Genomic DNA, 16,480 nt, shown 5'->3' on the forward strand with positions numbered 1-16,480 from the left:
AGAGTCTTTTATTGCACAACCATGCCTGTTGATCATAAACCTCAGTGTATATTTTCTGGAAACAGATGCTCTTCATATAGAAATATGCTTTACATTTGCTTGATGGTAATAACTCTTAGTGAAGTCTTAATGAACAATTAAACATCAATTCAGGTTGTGTTTTCAGTTCAATTGGGAAACATACAGTATTAACAGTAGACATAGGTGGAGAGTAACGAATTACATTTAGTCGTGTTACTGTAATTGAGTAGTTTTTTTGTGTACTTGTACTTTTAAAAGTAGATTTTACAACCAGTAATTTTACTTTTACTTAAGTATGTTTTGTATTAAGAATTGTAATTCGCTACATTTTAAATAACTTTTGTAAAAAAAAAAAAAAAACGCAAATAAATTGCATCTTTTAAACTGCTGCAGTGAATTATGCAATGAAAGATGTCATGTAATGTGATTTACAAATATATTGTCTGACCCTTTAAGAGTGGCAGGTGTGCAATGCTAGGGCATAGGGAGTGAGTGTAGGGAAGATGGGAGAATTGAGTTTGTCATGTTATTGCATGGTACTCTTGTAATATTAAAAGCTAACGTTCTCGTTGTACCCCCACTCAATGTTTGGACTGAGTTATTTTCATTATTTTACAGAAAATAAACTGGTGCTAAAATAAAGGAGCTGTAATTTAGGTATAGAGTAGGGAGGGAAGGGTGATTTTAACATGTTTGGAGTTTGATGTTTCATTATTTGACAACATAGTCTGATGTCAAAGAATGGCAAAGTTTTGTCAGAACTGAGAAAAATTTTGATTTCCTCAATAGAGCTGAACCCAGAATTCCAGTTATTAATCAATGCTAAGTGTAATAATTGATATATTATGATATCACTGATAGCTGAACCCAGAATTCCAGTACAATAACAATGCTAAGTGTCGTTATTGTTATCTTAGCAAAAAATGGATGTTTTTTGTTAAAATGTAACAACATGCCAGAGGAAAATGTCGATGTCCTCAATACAGCTGAACACAGAACTGCACTTAGCAATCAGGACTTAGTGTAATTAGTGACATAATATCTATATGGAGACGTTTTTAACCAAAGAACAGCCTTGAAAAATGTTGATGTTCTTATTATACCAAATATCTTTTACCTCAGTGCCATACGTGAGCTGAACAATGTCAGTTTATTCACTCCTATGTGGACTTTGTGGTACTCAGACCACACCTCTGTTATGTTGATTCTAGCGTACAGACCGCTCACCAGTTGCTACAAACCAGAACTAAAACAGGTAAAGACCTGGCTAGCGGTAGCCTTCTCTGCTCTTCAGTACACTGACTGGGACATGTTTTTATTTATCTAAAAACAGGACAGAAGCTTTCAGGAATCAATAATGAGACCGAGGATTAAGGTTCAATATGTAGATATTTTATTAGCAAACAAGCAATAACAAGCAAAATACATAAATGACACATAAATGACCATAACAATACTAATTCTAGACTGGATAGGTGGCCATTTGCTCAGACTGTAGCAACTGCTCAAGTATATGAAAACATCAGATTGTACAAAACTGACTGTTCCAAGTGATATAAGCCAAACAATGAAAATGTGTGAAACACAAGTTATATACAGTGGGGTAAAAAAGTATTTAGTCAGCCACTGATTGTGCAGGTTCTCCTACTTAGAAAGATGAGAGAGGTCTGTAATTTTCATCATAGGTACACTTCAACTATGAGAGACAAAATAAGAAAAACAAAATCCAGGAAATCACATTGTAGGATTTTTAAAAAAATTATTTGTAAATTCTGGTGGAAAATAAGTATTTGGTCAATAACAAACAAGCAAGATTTCTGGCTCTCACAGACCTTGTGACTTATTCTTTAAGAAGCTCTTCTGTCCTCCACTCGTTACCTGTATTAATGGCACCTGTTTGACCTTGTTATCTGTATAAAAGACACCTGTCCACAGCCTCAAACAGTCAGACTCCAAACTCAACCATGACCCAGACCAAAGAGCTGTCGAAGGACACCAGGAAGAAATTGTAGACCTGCACCAGGCTGGGAAGAGTGAATCTACAATAGGCAAGCAGGTTGGTGTGAATAAATCAACTGTGGGAGCAACTGTAAGAAAATGGAAGACATACAAGACCATTGATAATCTCCCTTGGGGTCAAGATCTCATTTCGTGGGGTCAAAATGATCATGAGAACGGTGAGCAAAAATCCCAGAACTACACGGAGGGACCTGATGAATGACCTGCAGAGAGCTGGGACCAAAGTAATAAAGGCTACCATCAGTAACACACTACGCCGAGAGGGACTCAAATCCTGCAGTGCCAGGCGTGTCCCCCTGCTTAAGCCAGTACATGTCCAGGCCCGTCTGAAGTTTGCCAGAGAGCATATGGATGATCCAGAAGAGGATTGGGAGAATATCATGTGGTCAGATGAAACCCAAATGGAACTTTTTGGTAAAAACTCAACTCGTCATGTTTGGAGGAAGAAGAATGCTGAGTTGCATCCCAAGAACACCATACCTACTGTGAAGCATGGGGGTGGAAACATCATGCTTTGGGGCTGTTTTTCTGCAAAGGGGACAGGACGACTGATCCGTGTTAAGGGAAGAATGAACGGGGCCATGTATTGTGAGATTTTAAGCCAAAACCTTCCATCAGTGAGAGCATTGAAGATGGAACGTGGCTGGGTCTTCCAGCATGAAAATGATCCCAAAACACACCACTGGGCCAACGAAGGAGTGGCTCCGTAAAAAGCATTTCAAGGTCCTGGAGTGGCCTAGCCAGTCTCCAGACCTCAACCCCATAGAAAATTTGTGGAGTCCGTGTTGCCCAGCGACAGCCCCAAAACATCACTGCTCTAGAGGAGATCTGCATGGAGGAATGGGCCAAAATACCAGCTACAGTGTGTGCAAATCTGGTGAAGACTTACAGGAAACGTTTGACCTCTGTCATTGCCAACAAAAGTTATGTTACAAAGTATTAAGTTGAACTTTTGTTATTGACCAAATACTTATTTTCCACCATAATTTGAAAATTAATTCTTTAAAAATCCTACAATGTGATTTCCTGGATTTTTTTTTCTTATTTTGTCTCTCATAGTTTAAGTGTACCTATGATGAAAATTACAGACCTCTCTCATCTTTCTAAGTAGGAGAACTTGGACAATCAGTGGCTGACTAAATACTTTTTGACCCCACTATAAGTAACATCTGTGCCAACATATAAAAATAATAATACAATTTATTCATGGGCGCCTTTGAAAACACTCAAGGACACCTTACAATACAAAACATCAGTACATAATTAATTACACAGATTAAGGGTAGGCAAGTTTAAAAAACACGTTTTAAGGCAAGGGAGAGAGTTCCAGAGATGTGGGGCAGAGTAGCTAAAAGCTCTAGCTCCCATATGAGGTAGACCAAAAAGGAGAGAGTTACAATAATCAATTCAAGATGTGACCAGGGCATGAACAAGAACATCAGCACTTCTAGGAGAAAGGAATGGACAAAGACGATTTATGTTACGTAAATGGAAATAAGCAGATTGTGTGATATTGTTAATATGTGCATGAAATGAAAGATTGTGAGTGGAAAGAGAGACGACTGAGTTCTTCATCATCACTGAGAATTTGTTAGATTTAGAGAGAGGAGATTTTGTACCTATTAGAAGAATTTCAGTTTTATCAGCATTTAATTTGAGAAAACTGTAAGAGAACCATGTTCTTAATTCTGTTAGACAATCAGAGAGAGATGGAGGAGGAAGAGTAGCCGTGAGCACAGTGGACAGGTATAGCTCGGTGTCGTCCGCATAACAATAAAATTGAATGTTGTATTTCCTAAAGATACATCCAATGGGAAGCAGGTAAATTATAAATAGTAGAGGCCACAAGACAGAGCCCTGAGAGACACCACTAGTAACAGATAATGAGTCACACTTGTGTCTGATGAATTAGCAAAGCAGCTCCAACACTGTGAACATCATTTCTGTAAAATGTGAATGCGCTGGTGTTTTTTGAGATTACTCTGTATATTAAAACTCTTTCCACACTGTGAACACTGATACGGTTTCTCTCCAGTGTGAATGCGCTGGTGTATGTTGAGAGCACTCTGTCTATTAAAACTCTTTCCACACTGTGAGCACTGATACGGTTTCTCCCCAGTGTGAATGCGCTGGTGTATTTTGAAATGAGTCTGTATATTAAAACTCTTTCCACACTGTGAGCACTGATACGGTTTCTCTCCAGTATGAATGCGCTGGTGTTTTTTTAGATTACTCTGTCCATTAAAACTCTTTCCACACTGTGAGCACTGATATGGTTTCTCTCCAGTGTGAATGCGCTTGTGTGTTTTGAGAGCACTCTGTTGATTAAAACTTTTTCCACACTGTGAGCACTGATACGGTTTCTCTCCAGTGTGAATGCTCTGGTGTTTTTTGAGATTACTCTGTATATTAAAACTCTTTCCACACTGTGAGCACTGATATGGTTTCTCTCCAGTGTGAATGCGCTGGTGTATTTTGAGATGACTCTGTCCATTAAAACTCTTTCCACACTGTGAGCAATGATACGGTTTCTCTCCAGTGTGAATGCGCTTGTGTGTTTTGAGAGCACTCTGTCCATTAAAACTCTTTCCACACTGTGAGCAATGATACGGTTTCTCTCCCGTGTGAATGTTCTGGTGTCTTTTCAGATCACTCTGTCCATTAAAACTTTTTCCACACTGTGAGCACTGATACGGTTTCTCTCCAGTGTGAATGCGCTTGTGTGTTTTGAGAGCACTCTGTCCATTAAAACTCTTTCCACACTGTGAGCAATGATACGGTTTCTCTCCCGTGTGAATGTTCTGGTGTCTTTTCAGATCACTCTGTCCATTAAAACTCTTTCCACACTGTGAGCACTGATATGGTTTCTCTCCAGTGTGAATGCGCTGGTGTATTTTGAGAGCACTCTGTCGATTAAAACTCTTTCCACACTGTGAGCACTGATATGGTTTCTCTCCAGTATGAATGTGCTGGTGTCTTTTCAGATCACTCTGTCCATTAAAACTTTTTCCACACTGTGAGCACTGATACGGTTTCTCTCCAGTGTGAATGCGCTTGTGTGTTTTGAGAGCACTCTGTCGATTAAAACTCTTTCCACACTGTGAGCACTGATACGGTTTCTCTCCAGTGTGAATGCGCTGGTGTATTTTGAGATGGCTCTGTCCATTAAAACTCTTTCCACACTGTGAGCACTGATATGGTTTCTCTCCAGTGTGAATGTGCTGGTGTCTTTTCAGAGCACTCTGTCCATTAAAACTCTTTCCACATTGTGAGCACTGATACGGTTTCTCTCCAGTATGAATGCGCTGGTGTTTTTTGAGATTACTCTGTGTATTAAAATTCTTCCCACACTGTGAGCACTTATACGGTTTCTCTCCAGTGTGAATGTGCTGGTGTACTTTAAGATTACTCTGTGTATTAACATTTTTCCCACACTGTGAGCACTGATATGGTTTCTCTTCTGTGTGAATGCGCTGGTGTCTTTTGAGATGACTCTGTCTATTAAAATGCTTTCCACACTGTGAGCACTGATATGGTTTCTCTCAAGTGTGAATGCTCTGGTGTATTTTGAAAGCACCCTGGGTACTGAAGATCTTCCCACACTGTGAGCAGACGTTTCCTTCTTCCTTTGTGGGACTGAGAGAGGTGTTAATGCTGACAGTACCAGAGGACGTTTGCTGATTACTGGAGCTTCTGGTGGGCGTCAGATCCTCATGTTCAGTCTTAATCTTCACCAGAGTCTCATATTTATCATGGTTGCAGCTCTTGATGTGATTGTGGAGCTGATTTTGGGTTGTAGAGGAACGTGGACATGAGGAGCAGCAGAAATCCTTGTTCAGTTCTGAAGCAGAAAATAATCATATACATTTATAACATTATAAATAATCAAATACATTTATAACATTATAAATAATCAAATACATTTATAACATTACAAATAATAAATACATTTATAACATTATAAATAATCAAACACATTTATAACATTATAAATAATCAAATACATTTATAACATTATAAATAATCAAATACATTTATAACATTACAAATAATAAATACATTTATAACATTATAAATAATCAAATACATTTATAACATTATAAATAATCAAATACATTTATAACATTATAAATAATCAAATACATTTATAACAGTATAAATAATGAAATACATTTATAACATTAAAAATAATAAATACATTTATAACATTATAAATAATCAAATACATTTATAACATTATAAATAATAAAATACATTCATAACATTATAAATAATAAAATACATTTATAACATTATAAATAATCACATACATTTATAACATTATAAATAATCAAATATATTTATAACATTATAAATAATCAAATACATTTATAACGTTATAAATAATAAAATACATTCATAACATTATAAATAAAATAAATTTATAACATTATAAATAATCAAATACATTTATAACATTATAAATAATCAAATACATTTATAACATTATAAATAATAAAATACATTTATAACGTTATAAATAATAAAATACATTCATAACATTATAAATAATCAAATACATTTATAACATTATAAATAATCAAATACATTTATAACATAAATAATCAAATACATTTATAACATTATAAATAATAAAATACATTCATAACATTATAAATAATAAAATACATTCATAACATTATAAATAATTAAATACATTTATAACATTATAAATAATCAAATACATTTATAACATTATAAATAATAAAATACATTCATAACATTATAAATAATAAAATACATTCATAACATTATAAATAATTAAATACATTTATAACATTATAAATAATCAAATACGTTTATAACATTATAAATAATAAAGATTGTTAGTAAATGTTAAACTGAGATCTGATGATAAAGTCCTGTACCATGATGCATCAAGAATGATTAATTTCTTTAGGTTGTCCACTATGGGAGGCACTCTAGAACTCTCTGCTCGACTCTTTGCTGGATCTCTTCTCTCTGTGAATTTCTCTATACACAATACTTTAATTTTTCTTCTTGAATTCTATGTGTAATCGATCCCTTCTGTTATGTTTGTTTTGTCATTGTACATCGACCTTGAGTTTGCTGAAAGACGCTATATAAGTTAAACTTATTACTATTATTATTATTGTACTTTGTGTGGTTCTTAACACCAGATCAGCTGCTGTCTCTATTATCATGGCTGAACAGATTCTCACAAGTTGGGCTCAACAGTTTTCTTATTTGTGTAAATAGAGATTAGAGTCGTTTGCGTGACTGTGAGTGGTTTAGTGGTGCTGTTAGTGTTAGTATTAGTGATAGACACAAATAAATTCAATAATAAATGTTATTTTTACTTACTGAGTTCATCTTTATCTTCAGGTTCTTCCTTCTTCACAGGCTTCATCTGGAAACCTCCACACTGTTGGTCCTCTGGGGTGAAGTGTTCCTCAGAGGTGACGTGTTCCACAGGGATTAAAGATCCTTCACCTGAAATTCATCAATATGTGAAGAAGAAACTCAACAACTGGAGGAAACTGAAGGTTGTGGGTTTAGTTACCACAAATAAATACTACTTAGATTTAATCCAGACTGGAATGTATCAGCACTTCTCCACAGGACAGTACGGTACAGTACAGGTTCTAATCCCACTATCCACATTCTCTTATTATTTCTACTATACTAACCACACTGTACTGTACTAACATGGCAAATTGCTCCACATTTACTTACAGAAGTAACTTCCATCTTCTTCCTCCTCCTTTTTTTTTAGTTTCACTTGAAATCCTTCATTTTGTAGATCTATGGGGGTGACGTGTCCCTCTTCTGCTGACTGCATTATTAAAAGATCTGACAGGCAGACGGACAGATAGACAAATGTACTTTATTCCCTATTAAAGAGAAATCCAGGAAAATTCTTTTAGACTCTTTAACTGTTTATTTTTAATGCTGTGAGGCTGTAAACAGAGTGAAAATGTTGAAACTATTGTGGGACTGAGCAGCATCAGACAGAAAAGACTTCTAATAGAACTTTTTGGGTTGGTTTCACAGACAGGGATTAAGCCTAGTCCTAGACTACACAGCATTTTGAATGGAGATTCTCTATTTAAAGCAACATGTAGTCCTGGACTATAAGCCTTTATCCCTGTCTGGGAAACAACCCTTTGAGTTTGGTGGAAGTGGTTTTGTGGCCCAAAGTGAAATGATGAAGTCTGATGTTCTTTACATCTAGTTTCTCATCCACTCCCAATAACAGTGCTGTACTAATACTTTTAACTTTTACTATAAACCTGTAAAACAACCTGGAAACAAAGCTACAAGAACTCGCTGTTTCTATCAAACATTAAACACTGTAAACAAAGCTGAACATGTGACGCGTTTATATCAAAATGTTAGATTTAATAATGAATAAACTCTAAATCCGTTACAATCGACTGATTCATCGGTTCAATGAATCGGTTCATCAGTACTGAATCATGTGTGATGCTAACAGTTAGCGGAGCAGCTAAAAGTTTGTGTGTTTAAATAAAACTGGAGTTAAAGCTCCTCAAATCCTCACAGTGATGTTTTATTATGAACTCTAGTTTTATTATTAATTAGAATGTGGTTATAATTAAATATAAGGGTTATAATTAAATACATATTTTACTTACAGATGAGGCTCTACAGTACAAACACAGCAGCTTCTTGTTCTTCTTATGATGTTTAATGGCGGTTGGCAGAACAACTTAAAACGCACCAGCGTCACCAACTGGACTGGAGTTGAACAGCAGCTTAGCAGTAAAACATCTCCATTAGCCCTGTATCTCTCAGCTACAGTGTTGGGGGGAACGCGGTACAGTCACGTGATTACTTTTTATCTGTAACGAAGTCATGTAACGCGTTACAGTTACATATTTGTAATGACATTACAGTTACTGTGATGAGTGATGAGTCGTTCCCGAACGAACCGATTCTATCCACGATTTTCCTGGCAACACAATGGGGGCTGCCATGACACCTCCCTATTTCCGTTTGCCGGTTTTTCGTTTCCGGTCGCGTTAGATTTGCTGTAGTACTAACTACAACATTATTAAACTACTTTTGGTAAGGACTGCATGGTTCAAATATGAGCTCGGGCTCGACGTGTGCCGCTCTCGGGTGCCACAACAACTCAGAGAAATTGAAGCTGTTATTGGAAAGTACGAGCTTTTAACACCAGCGGATTTGTAAACATTGTCGGTGCGCTGCGCCTTACGCGTTACATTCCATAATAATATAATAATAATCATATTAATTATATCAATAATATAATATTTATTAATTAAATAATAATAAAACATTTATAATATCGTATAATGCAGTTTCACTTTGTATAGTCCAAAATTTTAGAGAGCGTTGCAGAAATTGGACAAATAACATTTAAATCCGGACACCCAGACAGACACGGCTTGTGCAAGTGAATACTGAACGGGTGTAAATACCCTGTTTGTTGTTCCCAGTTCATTGTTTTAGTAAATTAAACAACGCAACGCGTTTTATTCTGTCCCTTCAGCTCCCCTTTCCTGCTTTACATCCACTCATGAACCAATATAAGTATACACTGTTGTAGAAGTAAAAACAATCAACAAATCAGTCGTGATACATTGTTTATTATTTCCAGTGTTTCACAGCAGTTAGAATGTTCCTCGGTTCATCCCTACCTTCCACAACTTCCCTAACCCTGCAATGCACGAGTAACCCACCGTCTCGACTACTCCACTTTCCCTCAGCATTACCCACGCCTGATGTTTACCTTCAGCAATTCCTACGCATGTAAGCCTCTGTGCTTTTATAGTTCTGTAGCTCCTCACCATCTACAGCTTCGGAAAAGACGAAATGGTTCACTTACGTACATCAATATAGCTAACCTCATGTCATCTACCCACTCTGTAAGCGTGGAAGGGTGGGGCACTGTCAGAACACGGTCATCACAGCTTCTTAAAATGTCCTTACTGTCAAGTGCTAGGAATTAAGAAAGGACTCAGTTTTAACTAAAACAAAACTGCTTTATTGTTCGGAGTATCAGCTTGCAGAGACGCAGAACATGCGAGTGAGCAGAGTGCGTTCCAACAACACACCGAGAGGAGGGAATAAGGGTACAACAGTGCACTCGTCTAACAAAATGCAGAAATAGACAGTCGCTCTACACTTACTATTCAACCACCGAGTGCTTTTGGCCATGTTTGTTAAAAAAAACCAGTTACGAATGACCACTACTTCTGTCGTTCAGAATGTAAACACTGTAACCGGAAGTCAAAAACCGGCTTCAGCTACGAATCACGAGAAAGGTCAAAGTTCAGGAAAATCGTGGATAGGCGCGCATATTTTCTAAGCTCCAGCGCATCTGTTACTGATTGACGCGCTCTCCCTCACCAAAGCTCACTAAGTGTGAATGATCTTGGCTAATCGCCTCTCTTTGTCTTCCTCCAAGTCCCTGCTATTGGTTTGCAGAAGTGTCAATCACTTCTTCTGAATCCCTGGCCAGAGCGCACTGCACATAACAATATTGCATCTCAATTTTTTTTTACCCTTTTAATTAAATCACAAAATACAATATCTATTAAAATGTAAAAAATATTCGAACATTTTATATTATTTACATATTTAATTTGCATATGGGACATCAATTTAGTCCCGCCCTCAGCTCGCTGGTCCGATCGGCGTAATTTGGTGATTGGTGGTTCTGGATGTGAGTCAGATCTTTCTCTGAAAGTAGGCGCTTCTTGTCTGCAGTGAGCTGTAAACAGTTAGTCCACGTGTGGGAGCAGAACGGGGGATGCTCGTGGATTTGTACTCCTCTGTTATCAGTAGTGGCACGTAATTAAGCTTTAAGAAATGTCGGTAATGTGTTAAGTTCTTGTTTAAATGGTAATTGTCCAGTATATGTCAGTGATATTGTGCTGAACGTGAGCAGCCCAGCTGTTTAGCCTGTTGGAGTCAGACACGTTGGACATTTAGTTTAAAGTGTGTGTTTAAACTGTGCCTAATGTTTTACTACTGAACATCTTAGAGCTTAAGAGAATTTACAGTGTTCCGTTTTGTTGGTGCTCGATGGTCAACTAATAAATCACGACTCTGAGTCGACTCAGTGTTAACCACGGCACCACGCATCGCGGACCAAAGCGGGATCCACGATTCCGTTACACTTTACAATAACAACAGTAATCGGCGTAGAGGAATCGACTCCTCTGGCGATCGGTGTAGAGGAATCGACTCCTCTGAATGATATATTTCGAGAATTAATAAAATATTAAACGTTTAATAATGTTGTTCCTCTCAAACTGAAAATGAAAAATAAAATTTTATTTACCACAACAATCCATCTGTGTTAGCCTCAAAGCTAACTCAAGTTAACCTGGTTAATCCAAAAAGATTTATTTTATTCTGATTAATATACCGGTATATTATATTGTTTTGTCACCCATTATAACATATGAATTTTTCATATCTTGTGTTTTATTTTATTTATTTCTTACCTCTAAACTCCTTAAAGCCAGAAATAACGAACTGAGGGTTAAAAACGGCTTTTTATACCCTCAAACTGCGCGAGACTGCGAGCGCGTGCAGTCACTTTCACACTTTCCCGCCGCCCTCCTCAGGCTGTTCAGTCTAGTAAATATCATCAGCTACACTGTATGGACAAAAGTATTCTTTTATAACACCCCATTCTAAATCCATAGACATTTATATATAGTCTGTTCCCCTCTGCAGCTATAACAGCTCCCATTCTTCTGGGAAGGCTTTCTACAAGAGTGTGTCTGTGGGAAATGGATCAGTTCATATAGCATCTGTGAGATCAGACAGTGATGTTGGATGAGAGGACCTGGCTCACAATCTTCATTCTAGTTTATCCCAGCAGTGTTTGAGGGGGTTGAGGTCAGAGCTCTGTATGGGCATTCACTAAGTGCTTGATTTGATACACTATATGGACAAAAGTATTGGGACACACTTCTTAATCACTAAATTTAGGGGGTTTGTTCAGTCCCATTGCCACAGGTATATAAAATCAAACACCTAGTGAATGCCAGGAGAATGAGTGCACAGTGTCAACCCAGTTTGGTGGAGGAGGGATAATGTTATGGGGTTTTTCAGGGCTTGGTCTAGGCCTGGGAATGAGAATTCTTAATGCTTCATTACACCAAGTCATTTTGGACAGTTATTTGGTTTCAACTTTGTGGGAACTGTTTGGAGAAGGCTCTTTTCTGTTTGTACATGACTGTGTCCCAGTGTACAAAGAAAGGTTCATAAAGGCATGGTTGGGTGAGTTTGGTCTGGAAGAACGTGATCGGTCCACACAGAGCTCTGACCACAACCCCATCGAACACCTTTGGGGGGAAATGGAGAATGGAGATTGTGAGCCATGTCTTCTTGTCCATCACTTCCTGACCTCACAAATGCTCTTATGGATGAATGGACAATAATTCCCACAGACACACTCAAATCTTGTAGAAAGCCTTCACAGTGGGATGTCATGAATTCTCCTGTAGGTGTAATATGTAGGTGTCCAAATACTTTTGTCCCTATTAGGTGTATATGTAGGATTTAGAGCAGCTAGACCAAGGTATGCTTCATTGCATTTGATCAGGAGGAGAAACTTTTACTTGCTACAGGGGATGACGCTATATTTAACACGAAACAAATACATTGGGTCCTGGTTTGCTTTTATACTGGTCATATGTATTTGCAGTTGAACCAAAATTAGGGAACAAAGTGACACGTGACAAGCCTGCAAGCATAGATGTGTTGAGTGAGACGCATCGAAGGCAGTTCAGTACGCTTGGTGGTCAATAGATTCATGTGGACTCTATACACAGACAAAACAGTGAGTTTTGGTAATCAATAGTTAATAAATACATTGATTAACAATATTTATATAGCACATCAACATGTTTACATAGTTACATCAGTATGCATTTTTTTAAAGAAAAGAGTTACCTTGGTTAAAGAGCATTTATCCATGTATGAATGTATGTATTTATTCATGTATTTAGCAGTGGCCCTAATATGCTGTCGTAGCAAACATACCTTTCTCCAACAAAACAGTTGCATAGTGAAGACACAAGTGTGCTCGGGCCCAGAACATAGCAGTGTGCACAGGGGAAAAGGGAGTACAATCATTCTCTGGTATTGTACAAGGCAACAGCGCCTAGTGTGAGTGCACCTTTATGTTCTTAAACTTGGTATGGTTGTCAAAAGAAGTCATATCCTAATTTTTATTGATATACTGAGGGTCTGTGTAATCTTAACTTACTGACTAGTGTAAACTTTGACTTTTAAATACAACAGAAGGAGAAGAAGCCAAAATTGACTTGCAGGTGCAGAAATCTGCTATTAAAAGGGAAACATTCAAACGCATCATGTCTAGACAGGACATGACGCATTAAAACACATTTATATATCTGTGCACACACACACATGTGCCTTGTCCTTGTTTTTACTATGCACTTATTTACCATTCATCATAAATTCATTAAATGAATGTCTCATGAACTTAAACAGTTTGTCTGTGCTCTTTCCTCTGCGTTGTCCTGCATATAGTCTCCACCATGGTTTGTTGTGCTGCCTGGAGATGCTCCTGTCGCTCAGAGTGACTGACACACATCTTAACATTACCAGAGATTACACCAACAAAAATGAGGTAATCCTATTCAAACACTGCATTTGCACTTTTTACAAACAAAAACCACAGCACTGGGAAGCTTAAAGTTTGATTTATTTAAAGTAAGGAATAGGGAAAGGTCATTGGGATCTGTTAAAAAAATATAGACAAGAAAAAAAGCAAAAGCAGCACTAAAATAATAAAGAACGATAATGCTGCTCTCAAACAAAGTGAATTGGGGACAAATCATTTAAAGACCACTTTTTCAAAATGACCAAATTGAGGCATTAGTCAGACTAAACACAAAAGGGACGAAATAGATCAATCACTTTGCTGCTGGTCCAACAGGTTACAAGACCCTGCAGGTAGTGCAGGGTTCCTCTACCAAGAATAAGAGCCCTGCAAAGATGGATGCAGGGTGTTAGAACTGGGCCTGGTGTGTTCACAGAGGTTTTTGGTTTTCTAAAACTGAAGGTAAATGGATTGACATAACTTGAAATGGAATGGGTGTTGACCTTGAATGAAATTGCAGCCACAGCAAATGTTGAATTTTAATCTAGCCATGGTCCACTTGGCAGTCTGTAGCATCACTGTGGCATCACTGCTCCTTCACCATGCAGCACCCAGTGCTCCTACAGTAGGTTATTAATATACACCATCAAGATTGCTTAAGTATAACTTACATTTAATATAGTAAAAGAGTAACTTTTTTATTTTTTACATTTTACTTTTATACGGTAGTACAATATTTTTGTACTGAGCATGAGCTTCCCATAAAGCCTATTATGATCAATTGTTTAAGACGTTTAACTCGCCTTTTATTTTCAGTCTCACTAACTTTTTCTTTTTCCTTTGTTATTAATTTAAAATCAGATGAGTTGCAACATAAGGTGATAGTCAAAAGAATCACAATGCCTACAGCATAATAAATAGGCTGTTTGTGGTTAATGTGTTGCATACTTTATTCAGTATACTAGCCTTATTTGTTAATGTTCCCTAAATTGACTAATTTAGTATGGGATAATTCACTAAGATGTGTTAATGCACAGATATTCAGTCTTATGCTTTAAATATTTTACCCTTTGAATGTGCATCACTCCATGCTCCACCACTGGGGTAAAAAATGTGACCCGTTGGAGTGATATTTTATATTTTAATATTTATTATTTTCACAAAACAGAATTAAACAAATGTGAAAATAATGACAGGTAATCACAGTTTATAGGTATTACCAGACTTAATGTTTTATGTGTCAAATATATGACTTAAAGATATTGCTAGAATTGAAAAACTATACAGGCGAGTCTCGCTTCAGCATCTGTCTTTGAGGAGTTTGGAGCTTCTCCCTGTGTCTGTGTGGGTTTTTGCCAGGTGCTCTGGTTCCCTCCCTGCTCCTGAAAAACACAAAGGGTAGGCTTATTGGATACACGTAATTGCCCCTCGGTGTGTGTGTGTGTGGTATGTGGTATATGTATTCCTGCTTTGTGCTGAGTGATTCCGGGTGGGCTCCGGACAAACCACCACTCTGACGGACTAAGCAGATGAGAAAATGTCTGACTGACTATCAGAATACACTGCTGTATTGCTTTTCAAAGATTATTGCCCTAATTTTAGTTTTTCTATTAGTTCAACCCTACTAAAAACAAGTTTGGCATAAAGGACTGCCTGAAAGATCAATCTGAGGTGCTGCATGCAGTACATGTGATGTTTAAGGAACTAAACCACTTAATGTTTGGTTATTATGTAACGTGTACAGCAAATATACTGTCTTCTGTAACTTGATCTATTGAGCTATTTTAGCTGAAACACTCATTTGTTGTGTATATATTTTGTAAAAAAAAAAAACAGATCTGATGCCACTGCAGCAGGACAATACAGCAATAACAATATGGCAGTGTTCGTCATAACCTAATTTGGTGCTGTTTTCTTCACTTGGCTTTGTCTACCATTGTTTTGCTTAACAACACTCAACTTATTCTTTCTTTTCTTCCTTTTGACACAGGTTTTGGCTCGAATCTCAGCATGTACAACGGACATCATCTTATGGAGCAGCAGCTTAAGTTGTCTTCAACCTTCAAAAGTTCAAACACATCACTTCCCTCCTGTGTACCCTTCCCTGACTTCCTGTAGCAGCCTCCCCTTGAGTGAACAGCAGAATGACTGTCTTAGAACAGAGTCAAACTAACCAGGTTGTGTTCCAAACCGCATGGAAGGAGAGTCTCCTAAATTATAGAAAAGCTCTTAGTGCTGCTAGAGCAAAATATTTCTCCTCGCTAGAAGAAAACAAAACTAATCCTACATTTAATACTGTAGCAAAACTAACTAGGAAGACCACCACTACAGAAGCATCCACACCATCAGTATTTAGCAGCGACAACTTTATGAATTTTTTCAGTGATGAAGTTGAAAACATATGGCACAAAATTAATACTATTAATCTAAACCTGAGCAATCTGATGACAAACCAACTAGATGTCAGTATAGTTACATCAGATCAGCGTTTAGAGTCTTTTAACCCTCTCCGTGAGACCAAGTTAATTTCACTAATTTCTTGACAACATGTATACTAGATCCCGTACCCACAACTTTCCTAAAACAGATACAACTCTTTTAAAAAAGATAAATTCATCTCTTAGTACTGGCTATGTCCCTAAATCATTTAAAGCAGTTATCAAACCTCTGGCAAAAAACCTAACCTAGACCCCTGCCAGTTGTCTAATTACAGACCGATATCAACCCTCCCCTTCATCTCCAAAATCCTAGAAAAGGTTGTAGCACAGCAGCTATGTTCATACCTGCATAGAAATAACATTTGTC

The 16,480-nt window shown here is 37.2% G+C and overlaps 1 pseudogene; it reads right to left on the reverse strand.

The window, feature by feature from the left end:
* Nucleotides 1-3,977: 3,977 nt before the first annotated feature.
* The window catches only part of LOC134326726 (zinc finger protein 850-like), a 75,571-nt pseudogene continuing 63,068 nt past the window's right edge, over nt 3,978-16,480 (reverse strand).

Source organism: Trichomycterus rosablanca, chromosome 14 (genome assembly GCF_030014385.1).
Source record: "Trichomycterus rosablanca isolate fTriRos1 chromosome 14, fTriRos1.hap1, whole genome shotgun sequence".
NCBI classification, from domain to species: Eukaryota; Metazoa; Chordata; class Actinopteri; order Siluriformes; family Trichomycteridae; genus Trichomycterus; species Trichomycterus rosablanca.